The sequence below is a fragment of the Oryzias latipes genome, chromosome 20 (assembly GCF_002234675.1).
Source record: "Oryzias latipes chromosome 20, ASM223467v1".
Taxonomy (NCBI): Eukaryota; Metazoa; Chordata; class Actinopteri; order Beloniformes; family Adrianichthyidae; genus Oryzias; species Oryzias latipes.
In genome coordinates, this window is record NC_019878.2 from 5,599,604 (window position 1) to 5,612,429 (window position 12,826).

At 39.9% G+C, this 12,826-nt stretch overlaps 1 protein-coding gene across 1 annotated transcript in view; it reads left to right on the top strand.

Moving 5' to 3' along the window:
- The window catches only part of LOC101172692 (potassium voltage-gated channel subfamily H member 2), a 342,059-nt gene that overhangs the window by 261,031 nt on the left and 68,202 nt on the right, over positions 1 to 12,826 (top strand). The gene's annotated exons all lie outside the window — the stretch shown is intronic.

Sequence of the window (12,826 nt, forward strand, 5' to 3'; positions counted from 1 at the left end):
TATGGAACGAGCATTTTTGGAAGAATTGAAATGCTCTGACTGCGAGCATCAAACAGATTCAGGGCAGATATTTGTCATTAAACACATTTTAGAAGTAACACATTTTTATTCTGATTTTGTTGAAGATGTTCTTCTGAGCCTAGTCACGTTTTTTGATAGTCGTACCAGTCTGCCCAGGGCTAAACTCTATTTCTGCGCGCTATTAAGACAGAAAACACTGCTTGCTGTGGGGAAATAGTGCAATCAAGCAGAATTTAAAGACAGTAATGACTCAGCAATTTATTTATCACCAAACTTTTTCTGTCCTTGCTCATACCAGACCGCTTAAAAAGTCTGCAAACTGCACATTCTGGTGTTTAGTTTATGGATGATTCAGTTTGGTATTTAAAATTACTTTATAAGTCCCAGGAGAAAAACAAAAAAAAACAACTGATAAATAACTTTCGAATGAAAACAACAGCCTTTAATTATAACCTTCAGTTTAGTGCTTTCAGAAAACTATTCAAAAGGTGTTTCTGAGGGTGTAACCAGACTGGACACATTTGGTTTGCTTAAAATGAACCAGACTTTGAGGATTTTCAGTCTGAATACACCCAAGCGACCCCTGGCCTGGGACCACGAACTGCTCTCAGACCCATCTTTCGAGGTGGTCATGGTTTATTTTGAGCTTTGTTCGCTCTGAAATTCCTCAGTCTGAACACAATCTGTTCCCAGAGCGGAGCAACTGAACAAAAACGGCTACCGTAGCTGTCATAAACGGGAAAGTAACCGATGAACAAAAAAAAGCGTCCAACTGTTTATTTGTTAAAACGTTTATCTTCTGTGTCTCGTTAAGCGACACATGAGCATTTACGTATGTCTGCGCCCACTGCAGCCCTTTCTGCTTGTGAGTGTTGTTTAGGGGTGGCCGAATGGAAGGTTTACGTATAACTGCAAGACTCTGGAGGATACTGCACCTTGATGTTGGTGGAACTCCAGAGACCCCAGTTGATTCAAATATATGTTTTCTGCTTTGTAATATTATTTTAGTATCTGGCAAACTAATTATCACAGTTATCTGAGATCATCTGTCATCCAAAGAGCCCAGAGATACAATAGCATCCATGAGTTTAATTGAAAAACTAAGAATGTTGTCTTTTCGACACTTAAATACAATTTGCATAATAATTTGGAATCCACTATGTATCCGGGTAGTTATCATTGTTTTTTTTTGGAGTTATTGAGTTTGGATGACTCATCACTTCTTAGATTCAGTTTTAGATTTGAATCCTTTATTATGTTTGACTGTTTTGACTCAAATATCTGTTAGGGATCATTTACTTACTTAGAGCCAGAGCTTGTAACCCTTGTGCTATCTTAGGCACTTTAACATTGGGAGTTGGGTCATCTGGACCCCACAAGACAGTGCGCTGAACCTTTTTTCTTCAATGATTTGTGTCCGGCTGCTAAGAAACACAGACATGCTAGGAGCAGTGCGGCCTGGCTTGTAACCTTGTGTTAGCAGTAGATGAGAGGGCTTTGTGACGGTTGTGCACTCCTGATATGATTGTGCCGACCAAGCCGGAAAGCCCTTGCAGAAAAGATCCCCTCAAGAAACACTGGGGTAAAATCATGACAAGATGCTAAAATTAAAGGCATAAGATGTATATAAAAACATTAAATCGAGAATAAGATGCATACAATGAAATAAATACATAAAATAGCATATACTAAAACTAAAAGAATAAATTAGCAGTTAAAATCAACTGAAAGCCAAATTATAAAGGTGGGTCTTGAGCCTCTTCTTTACCCTTGTGCTATCCTAGGCACTTTGACATTGGAAGTTGGGTCATCTAGACCCACTAGACTGTGCGCTTATCCTTTTTTTCAATGATTTGTGATCTTCACTGGTGTCCATGGATTACATGAAATCCTCTTCCCTTTTATCCACCTTTGTCATGGTAGGGAGAACACGTCAATGTAAACGTGGGGTCATAGGATAGCACAAGGGTTAAATCCATAGAATCGCATAGAATTTACCATTTTCTGGTCTTCCTGTTCCATCCTCCATTCTGAACACATTCAGAATGCCGAGCCTATTTTTAATATGAAATGCTTAATATTTCATGGCTTCTTGGTGGAAATGCAGCGGCTGTATGTTCCCATAAAGTGGCGGAAAAAAAAACATTTCAATCAGCAGGAGAAAAGATTTCCTGCATGAGTCTGTCCGCCTTGTTAAGTGACTTCATGATTCAGAGTGGTGCTGGATTCAGTCCAAATGTTTATCCTCCAGGTGGGACAACCCACATTCCTGCAAATGGGTGGCTCATTTAAGGGAATCAAAGAAGGGAAACCAGAGTATTTTGCACTCAAGGGCCACCTTGCACATCACCTCACCTCTAACATGAAGACATCCTTGTGATGGGGGTCGCTGTTCTTGTGAATCAGCTCAGTGTGGTGTCGAAAGGGGGAAGTAAAGGTTTCCATGACTTGCTTACCAAAGGTTTAATATATAACTTTAATACAAATGTGGTAACGCTTTCTTTTACAGTAAAGTATTTACAGTGTACTTAAGTGGTATTTACATGATACTTATTGTGTAACTACTGGGTACTTTAGGGGTATTTACATGGTAATTTCTATGGAATTTACTGGGTACTTACAGGGTGTTTACATGGTACTTTTTATGGGACTTACTGGGTACTTACATGGTACTTGCTGTGTATTTATGTGGTACTATTTGGTTCATACTTATGTGGTATGTACTGGATATTTATAATATACTTACTGGGTATTTACATGTTGTGCAAAGATGTGTTTTGTGGCACATGTAAAAACAAGGTAAGTACAAATAAAGTACCTTGAATTTAAGTCTACACTTGTATGTTTCATGGTATTTACCATGAATTTACCACAGAAACTACCCCTTAAGTACAATGAAACTGGACTGTAAAAGAAAGTCAGCCCTGTTTCCACTCAACTACATGGTACTTTCAGTAGTTGCTGGGTATGTTTACGTATTACCTTCCCGTAGAGTGTACATACACACTTGGTCTTCTGACCTCAACAAATGAGACAATGCTAACTTTTCGGTCAGGGTGAAATAACTGCATTGTAAAAACATATTCTGACCTGATTACTTCTTGTAACATGTGGCAAATTTAAAGAGAAACAAGACAGCAGTGAAAACCACAATCTTTAATATGATACACTTCTGCATCATACAAAGTGTCATCACAATAAAATTTGTTTTAAGTTCTCAACAAAACAGTAAAAAGGAGCATTCGAAAGAGCAGATTTTCTTCACATTATTTATCTTTTCTTCCATATTTTATATGAATTGTAGATTTCAGAAAAAGTAAACCTCCCTCCAGGAAGGAGGAGATGGTATGCTCAATTAGTATTTAAACCACCTGTAATTTTAGTGGCGAGCGTCTCTTTGGTTTGTGAATGTGTTGGTGCCAAGTCAGAGGAAAATACCTATGGAAGAATAAAGATCTTTACTAATTTAACCTAACCTGTAAGAACTTCCTACACTCCCACTGCTCAAAGGCCAGCCGCCGGTGACACATAGCTCATGAGTTGTCACCCAACATGAAAACAGGATATGGCCCCAGATCCTCACCTTTTCCAGCCAAAGTAATTTCTGCAATAACTGCAGTCAAAGCTATTGTATTTTTGTATATATTACACTGGCGACATGTGAGGGTCGTGCTTTTATTCCGTCAAAATTCCTTCAGCAGAGTGTGGTATCAGTGCAGGACTTCTTCAGGGTTTGTTACTACAAGAAAAATCACCATAAAAAGCATAACGACTTTGAAGTACAAAGTATGTTATAGTTATTTAATCATTTCTGTAATGAATTTGATAAATCTCTGGTAATCCTTCATTGCTTTGACTGCAATGCTTGAAATCAATCAATTATCCTCATTTGTAATCAGAGTAGCCAGTTTAGCTCATGCTGGTTTGCGGCGCCTCCCGTCCGTGAGACCAGGATTCGAATCCGGGCTGCTCCCTATTTCCCTTCTCTGCTTCTGTGCTGGTCCCAAGCCCAGTTAAATTGAGAGGATTGCGTCAGGAAGGGCATCCAGCGTAAAACATTGCCAAGTTAACCATGTGACTCACCCTCAAGAGAGAGGTTGTTGCGCTGTGGCGACCCCTGATGGGAAAAAGCCAAAAGAGAAAGAAGATCCTCATTTGTAAACAGGTTTCACCAGGTTTATGAAGACATTTTTAGACAAGCATCGAGCAGCGTTTTCGCCGCACGTCAAAACAGAGGTGAAGGATGCGAATTGCGTTTTCTGTGAATGCAGCATAAGGAGAAATACTTGAAGAGTACATGAATAACCAGACTGCTTTATTGATTAAAGAGAAATTGATCAAACTTAAACATCATGAAATGATAATCTATTTGTTTATCAATAATGGGAAAAGATGTTATGATGAATCACGAGAAGGTACAGATGTATCCCAAACACAGTTTGTTTACAGCTGCATGAAGAGTTAAAAGTCAACCTATGTCATGCTAGAAAAAGAAAATACTGTTTAACAAGACAGTCCCATCACCCAGTGCTCAGACCCTGACGTGTCTTCAACATGAATCCAGCCAGAATCCCAAGTGATATTCTCAGTTTGTGGGCTGGCAGGTAATACAAGCAGAGGTGAGGATGACATCTTATCAAAAAAGCATTTAGATTCCATTCACATTCAACAACCACAGCCCGTCAAGGTAGCACAAACCATGTGAAGGATTGATGGGGCACCGAATCCAGTTCCTGCTCTGCAAGAACAATAAATCCTGCAGTAATGGAGAAGAGTCAGGTACAGCATGTTCAAAAGACAAAGAAAAGGAAGCAGAAACATCAACTGGAAGAAAAACACATGTATTGTTTAAACATTCCAACAGCTGCTGAAGCAGAACAGCAGGACTATGAAATAATGTCTCAAACTGCGAGTCTCTTTCCAGCAGCAAACTAAACAACCACAGACACTTCTATAACACAATAACATTACAAGAACACAAATGGAATCAGTGCAGCGCTGATGAAGTATCATCGTGTCATTTCCAGCTGTGTGACTGTGCTCTACTCCTGAAACACACTAAAGGTTCACATGCAGCACAGCAACCAGTTTACATTTTTCAGGTTATCCCTGAACCCTCTGCTCCAGAAGCATCAATTTGATTTTCCCTGCTGGTTTTATTTTAGGTCCTCCAAGGATTATGGCGCTGAATTTCAGTCTCACAACACTAAATAAATCCTTCGTCCTCTGGTTAATTCTTTAAGGTTTAACTAAGCAACTCTGTTTTTAAGGCTTTTCTTGTGTGAGCAGTTCTCTGTGAAAACACACTGTCAAATGACAAAGTTTGCTCCTTTAGACTGAAACATATGGTTTTAAAATGATTTATAAGCCTTAGTGGTAGGGTCCGTCATCGTACGACAAACAATCAATAAATCATAAAACCCAGTTTTGAGATCTGTTGTAAAAAATAAGGGATTTTTATATATAATTATGGTCAAAATCCTCTTGAATATTTTCAAATTTATTTGGAAATAATCATCTAAAATATAATTTGGTGTTGTGGGGCACTACCGACTTGCCTGATGGGGCTGCGGTGGCCGTTCTAATTGCAGCGGCTGGGGTCCTGCTCTATATTCTTATAGCTGTAGAGTGCGGCTGTAGAGTGATGACCCCTGTGTTTGAGCCCCTTGGAATAAATATACTTGAAGAGTATGATACCACACACAGCAGTACCAAGCCAGACAGTTTTTTAAAGCTGCAGTTCTTAAGTCTTTGTCCAGTTTTGTCACAAGGGTCTTTATGGGGGTAACTGGGTGGATGGACAGAGGGATTGGGCACAGGGGGGGTGCTAATTTTGTCTGAATATCCTGTCATTTTTATTTTGTGTGTGTGCGTCTTTTTTTAAACACTGCATTTTTTGAAGTATTCTTTTTGCTTATATTTAAAGCGCTATGTGCTTCATAATGAACGAGAAGCGCTTAACAAATAAATACATTTTAAAGTTTAAAGTTAGACAACCACCAACAAACTGACTCATTTAATGTCCCACTTTGACTTTCAATTTGTTGTTGAAAGTGTTCAAAGTGGTCCTTGAATGATGCTTTGACCACTTTTTAGCCAAAATGGGAAAAAATTGTGCAGCTTTCTAGGACGTAGTTTCTGAGTGACAGGATTCCTTAGAAATTTGCCTCTGAGATGTGGGTGGGACTGTTGTTCGAGAAGTAAGCCTGCCTTACTTCCCATCAACCATCTGTTTACACTTTCTACCACTGACTTACAGCCCCTCACAACCCCAACCTAACATTAGCGGTGCCACAAAAATGGCCGATTTCAGACTTTATCCAGTCGTACAGCTTAAAGCCAGATTCCAGCTCAGACAAGGAAAACAAAGACGTACATGGATCTATATGTCTGCAAGGGACAATGGAGTGAGAGCAGAGCAGAGAGCTTATGGCCAGCCCAGAGTATTTTGGCGCAAATACAATGTTTTTCAAGTATAATTTTTTTCATCTGCTCCCCAATGATTTGAATAGAGAAATACTCAAAAATGCAATTTGACCCTTATTCTCTGAATATATGTCCTCCATCATCAGAAGAATATATTAAAACCACCACAAACACTGTTTTTTATCCAGTGGGTTTTTAAAAAAAAAGGCATATGAGGTAAAGAGAGCTCCAGTGACAGGCTGGCTTTAGCTTCTCACTTCCTACAATGAATCCACTTGCTGTGCTGTGATTTTGCAGCCAGAGAGGGGAGCTGCTGGCCCCTGTATAGACGTGTTCCCAGCCAAGCTCGCAATCACATCCAACAATCTCATACCACGTTTCACTTGGACACTAAAGCCATTCATCAATGCCACCATTGATTTGTTTCCCTGCACATACAAACATCTAACCCCCAACTGTGGCTGTGTGACGTTAGTGATTACAAAACCACTTTCTACCTGATTACAAAAAAAATATTGAAACTATTTTCCTTCTGTGACGGTTTTTTGATAAGCAGCTAAACTTTGAGAGGTGTATGTCAGGGGTCAATTGGCTATGTGTGTCATCCCATGTTTGCTGTTCTACTCTACCCACTTCAATCGCCTCTTCCTCTTCACCTCCTCTCCTCACCGTAGGCCGGTACTCTCTTTCCTCCACTCCAGGTTTAAATTTAGATGGGAGTTTCTGTTCACTGTATCCAGGCAACCTCTTCCCCATATGTAAAGCGCCGGCCGTGCTCAAGTCCCCCTCCAGCAGTCTCCCTCACCTGATGTTTCCTCCTCATCTTACACAATTCACCCCGCCCCCACCTCCATCACAGCTTTGCTTCTTTCTGTTGTTGTCGGGAGAGATTGTGTACTGTGGGACTGTAGTCGAGGATGTGCCGCGTGGTGTGTGTGTGTTTGTGCCTGGATGTGTATGTGGAGCCCTGGCCCAGAAAACCGAGAGCATTATTTACCCCCGGAGTTAAAAGCTGTACTGACAGAGGGGGCAAGAGGAGGAAGAGGAAGCTCTGCAGAAACCACAGAAATCTCAACAACGATTTTTAGATAAGACAGCATTCGGTTAGACAAAAAAATCTGAGGGGTTTCATTCAGGTCAGTTTCAGCCATGCACAATTATAGCAAACATGGAGGACATTAGTCTGCAGGAAGCTATTCACAAAATCAGGCCTACTGGTGAACACAGGAGAAGACAAGTCTCGTGTTTCTTAAGTATACTTTAGTGTGTGATATGATCACCAACTGATGTCAAGGTGTATCATCATATTTGAGAGGAGGAATACTTTAAGATCTTATCCGATGTAAATTGGTGTTTTAACATATTCTTGTAGCCTTTTCTGATGATGGAGGACATGTGTAAATAAAATTAAGATTAAAATTGTATTTCTGAGTATTTCTTTATTATACACACATTTCTGAGGCGCTTATCTCATTAGCATGATCCGAAACCTTCCTTAAAAACCCATTGTATATAACTTGGTCAATGTTTTCTGCCATGTAGTTTATCATCATTCCACTAGGGGCAGTATAAGAGCTTTTCCTGCTCATTTCAAAATGGCTGCCGCAGTGAAATCTAGATAGCACTTTTTGTAGACAAGATTTGGAAGTTTTTAAAGAACTTTATGGAGAGAATAACTTATCCGTTGAGATTCATTTCTTTAAATAACCACTTGCTGAATTGATAGAATGTAAAATTTGTTTAGAATTAATTCTTCATACTGTGTTAAAAATGTGTGGATCAAATGTGAGACACTCATGTCAATGTTTTAAATTAATGTTGTTTTGAGAAAAAACGTACAATGGTTTTCATCAAACCAGTAGCGGTTTTAGACAAATGACGGTAGGAGTCCAGCCCTAAAAATGATGGACAAAAGAGCAAAGAAAACTAAATGATTTGATTTGTTATTTCTTATCAATAATATTTCCAGCCTTTGTTTTTTTTCCTGCAGCATATTCATGTTTGTATAATTTTGACAGAATATATTATTGGAGAGCAAAATATTATACATTTTTTAAGGTTTAACTTTAGTTATTCTAGATTAATATTCCTGTTTTTATTCATATTTATGTCTGAAAGATTATGTCTTAAAGGTTAGTGTGTTCAAAAAATGCTTATCTTGTTCGGTCCGTAACCTAAAGCGTGTTTAGGATTAAGGGCCCATGTGCGATTTTGACACCCCTGTATTTTGAGTATATAAAAGGCATGCATGTTTTTGTGTGAAATGGGCAGATTGGGAATCCGTTCATTCTTTGATGTAGTGGAGTTTACAGAGTAAACATACTTCATGAGCTATTGCTGCAACCAATATCAGGAGTTTCTTTTTCTTTTGAAAAAAAAGTTCTGTTATCAGGCTGTAAGTGCACAAGCTTCTCTGTCAACTGTTCGTTGTTGCAGAAATCCACATGTAGCTTTACTAGCAATACCACATGCAGTGAAGTATTATACTCACATCAGATTATCACTTGTCACTGGTGCAGTTGCTTTTTGTGTCCTCATATAACCCGTCAGGACCATAACTTACCCAGATTTCACCATAACAAAACCTTCTGGCACAGCCTCTAAGGGCTGCCATCTGGTAAAAGGGCAGCCAGATGAGAGTTTTGCTAAGCAAAGGGCTACCATACTTTAAAAATAGTAAGCAGGCATGCAGCATGATGTCATGCACCTGTGGAAAAACACTGGCTGAAAGATTCAGGAAAGTGAAGGTTAAAAATGACGCTCAGATACTCCAGATGCTATGACATCACAGACGCAGGTCAGATCATAACATTGATGCTGCCTCCATTTATTTCTTTAACCAGCTTCACATCATGCAGTTTTAGCTGTGCCTTTAAACACACTAGTGCAGAGCTGTAAAACTGATTTGAAAAGGGTCACATCCAAGAAATTGACTTTAGGTGAAGTAATGTTCCATACTGATTTCCTATGAGTAGATATGAAGTCAGGTTTTTTTTTTAAAGTGTCCTCAAAAATCATTTCCAAGCACCTTAAATGAACCATGAAAACAAAATAAGTTTAAATTTTTAACCCTTTGACACCCCAGCTTTAGCTCCAACCGTTAACGCAATTAACTGATTCCAGTGGATATTGAAAAGCAGCTAGGCGCTGATATGCAACACTTTACAGTAGTGAAGTGTTTACGCAATCAATGTCAATCAGCTGATTCTGTCGCAGAAAAAAAGGCTTTGTGCCGTTAGGCAACACATTAGTAATATTAAGTGTTGCATATCATAGCAAAGTTGAAATGAAAAGCTTTTTTCTCCGTGTCAGAATCAGGAGATTAGGTTGATCGTGTAAATCAGTGTTTTTCAACCTTTTTTGAGCCACGGCACACTTTAACCTTGACAAAAATCCCGCGGCACACCAGCATCCAAAAAAAAAAAAAAACAGAAATTCATGGTCTGTATTGATCGACAGCCCCGCCCGCAATCTCACGTGCATTTTTGTGATAATTGTGGCTGGAAAAGCAGGAAGTTGCGGCTGTTTTTTTCTAAGAGATGAAATGAAAGTTAAATTAGAAAATTTAGAAACTGTTTGTTTGTTCGGGTTTCAAGGCGTTTCGCAAGGACAACTCATTGTGCACTGGCCCTTTAAGCCAATGCATCATGGGAGATGTAGTGTGAAAACTGCCGAAAACTTGCAGAAAGACTCGCGTCAATGAGCTTCATTGTATTGTCCACTTGTTTCACGGTCTGACACCGGACTCTGTGGAAAGCTACACCGCTAAAGAAGAGCTTTAGCTGGTATTTTTGTTAGAACTGAGCGACTTTATCAGCAGAATTAAGAACAACGAAGTGAAGACTTTAAGCACTTCTGATTGGTCAGACTGATGACATGTGATTAAGCCTTCAAGAATGATTGGTGGAGACAGTTAAAGGGACGGGACTTTTCCGCAAACTGTCATAGCTGCAGCTAACTCGCAGTACCGTCATTCTTATCAAAATTTCTTTAATAGAATTAAATAAACACAAAGAAAAAGTAATTTTAAGATCTTTTATATTCCTAACTACTCAGTGTTTTATTAGGGCCTGTTTGGATGAACAAAGAGCTGATATCCTGGAGATGGGAAATGTTTTTAGATCAGTGAATGATTAATGAGGGCAATTTCTCCACGGCACACTTGACCATCTCCCACGGCACACTAGTGTGCCGCGGCACACTGGTTGAAAAACACTGCTGTAAATGGTCAAAGAGTCACGTTAGGTCAAAGTGCACTTGATTTTTAGCCGTCATCGCTGACATCTCCATTGTTAGAGGGTTTAGTGAGATCGTCAAAAGACAATGGTCCTGTTTGTGATTTGGTTCCAACATTACCCAGCTGGCTCTTGTCAAACTAATCCATCCACCATCCCAGCTAAATGTCCAGTTAAAAAACAGTTGACCAAATGCAAGGTTCCAGACTTGATCAGGACCAACAAGCCTTTCCAGTCTAAATACACTCAAAGGCATGTTTTCTCAAAGAAAGATTATTTTGCTATTAAACAATTTCTTTATATGATAATTTTTCTTGAAAGTAATTTGTTTAACAAGTTTCTTTTTACTTTCTTAAGATTCCGTTTTTGCAGTGCAGGAAGTAATAAATTATTTAGAAGTGAAAAGAATTGCGTGTGTGTAAGAGGGCCTGTTTGTTGTGGCTCTGCAAGGACAGGTGCAGCGCCTATAAGTGGTGGTAGCAGCCCATCCAATGCAGAGCCAGTTTAATGCATCACTTCACCAGCTGGGTCCTCATTAGGAAGCTGTTGCTGGCCTCTCCTGCTCTCGGCCTTGCACACACACATGCACCGCTTTACACATCCAGTGTGTGAGCTCGCTCTGCACTCGTAGCTGCTCAACTCCCAGTTCCAGAGACCTTTCAATATTTAGCCATGAACAGAGTGAACGGAACTGCTGATGGTTGTTCACAGCCAAATGGAGTCTAAAGTATTTCCCCGGGCATTTATTGAGCACGTTAGTGGAGAATAACTAGCTTTATGTAATAGGTTATGTTGTTCCAGAAATAAGCTCTCGTCTCCACACGACTGCAGCTCTGCTCTAAAGTTTACATGCGCTGCCAGAATACAGAAATCTATCAGGCCAGACAGAGAAAAGAGGACAAAAACCTAATTTGTAGATAAAAATGGTTGCAATCCAGCAACAGACATGTTTTTACCTGGTACGATCACAGCTTTTTCCATGGTGAAAGCTGTACTTCAGCTTAACCCTTTAACTACCTGCTGAAACAATCGGTAGAGCACATTTAGAAAACATATAATTAAAGATGTAAATCGGGTATTTTTGTCCCCCAAAGCTAAAAGCAGCAGTCCTGAACTTCAAGAACCAGAGTGTTTTCTCAAATCTTCTTTCCTACTGCACTTCTGAGCGAAAATTTACTCCCGCCACATATTTAAAAACTCACCAAATTTTGCATGCAACCAGTATCAGGTGAAAATTACATTTGGGCAAAGTGGACGTACCCCCCCCCCCCCCCACACACACACACACACACACACACCCACACCCACACAACCACACCCACACCACCCCACCCCACACACACAGCAAGCAAAACTTTTTTAAGGAAGCAAGTTAAAGCAAATTCCCCACTAAAACCATTTCCATGGACAAAATGGTTCATCATGGTTCATCATGGTTCATCAGCCCTCCATCACCTCCAGCATGGCCCACTATGCCGTCTGTTGTGGCAGTATAAGGTAGTGGCTGGAGTCTGTATGTGCTGTCAAAGGCAGTGCTGGTTTCCAGGGTCAAATCACTGAACTGAGGGGTAATGCAGTAATACCGGCTGCCTTTTCTGCCCCAGTAAACAGCTCTTTCCGGTGGGAGATACTGTCTAAATTTCCCTCCAAAAGGCTTTTTTTTTGCATGTGAGGTAACATCTGGTTTAATCAAGTTATAATAAAATAGAGATGCAGGGAAAGACGCAGTCTCACTGTTGCTTCTTGTTTAGTTCTTACATTATAAAGACCAAAAACAAGAAGCAAAAATAAGATATTTTTTTCGGAAAGCTCTGTACTGCCCCCTGCCTTTGGTTTGCATGATACAGCTCTATAGGCCCGTACACACCGGGACGAATATTCCCCAGGCGTTATTCACCAGCGTTTTTCGCCACGTTTTTTGTGTTCACACCCAGGCGATTTTCGCTGACGATGAGCCGAGCAAACATGCAATTTCATTCCCTGACATTAGATGGCGCTTAATGTGAAACAGAAATACTCCTGTACACAAGGTGGCGCTGCGCAACTTTACGCTTCTTAAAGTCGCTTTTCACTCAGAAGAAGAGAGCAAGTATTTACGCGCTTGTCAGAATCATACAAAGAAGACATGAATATTTTTGGTTCGG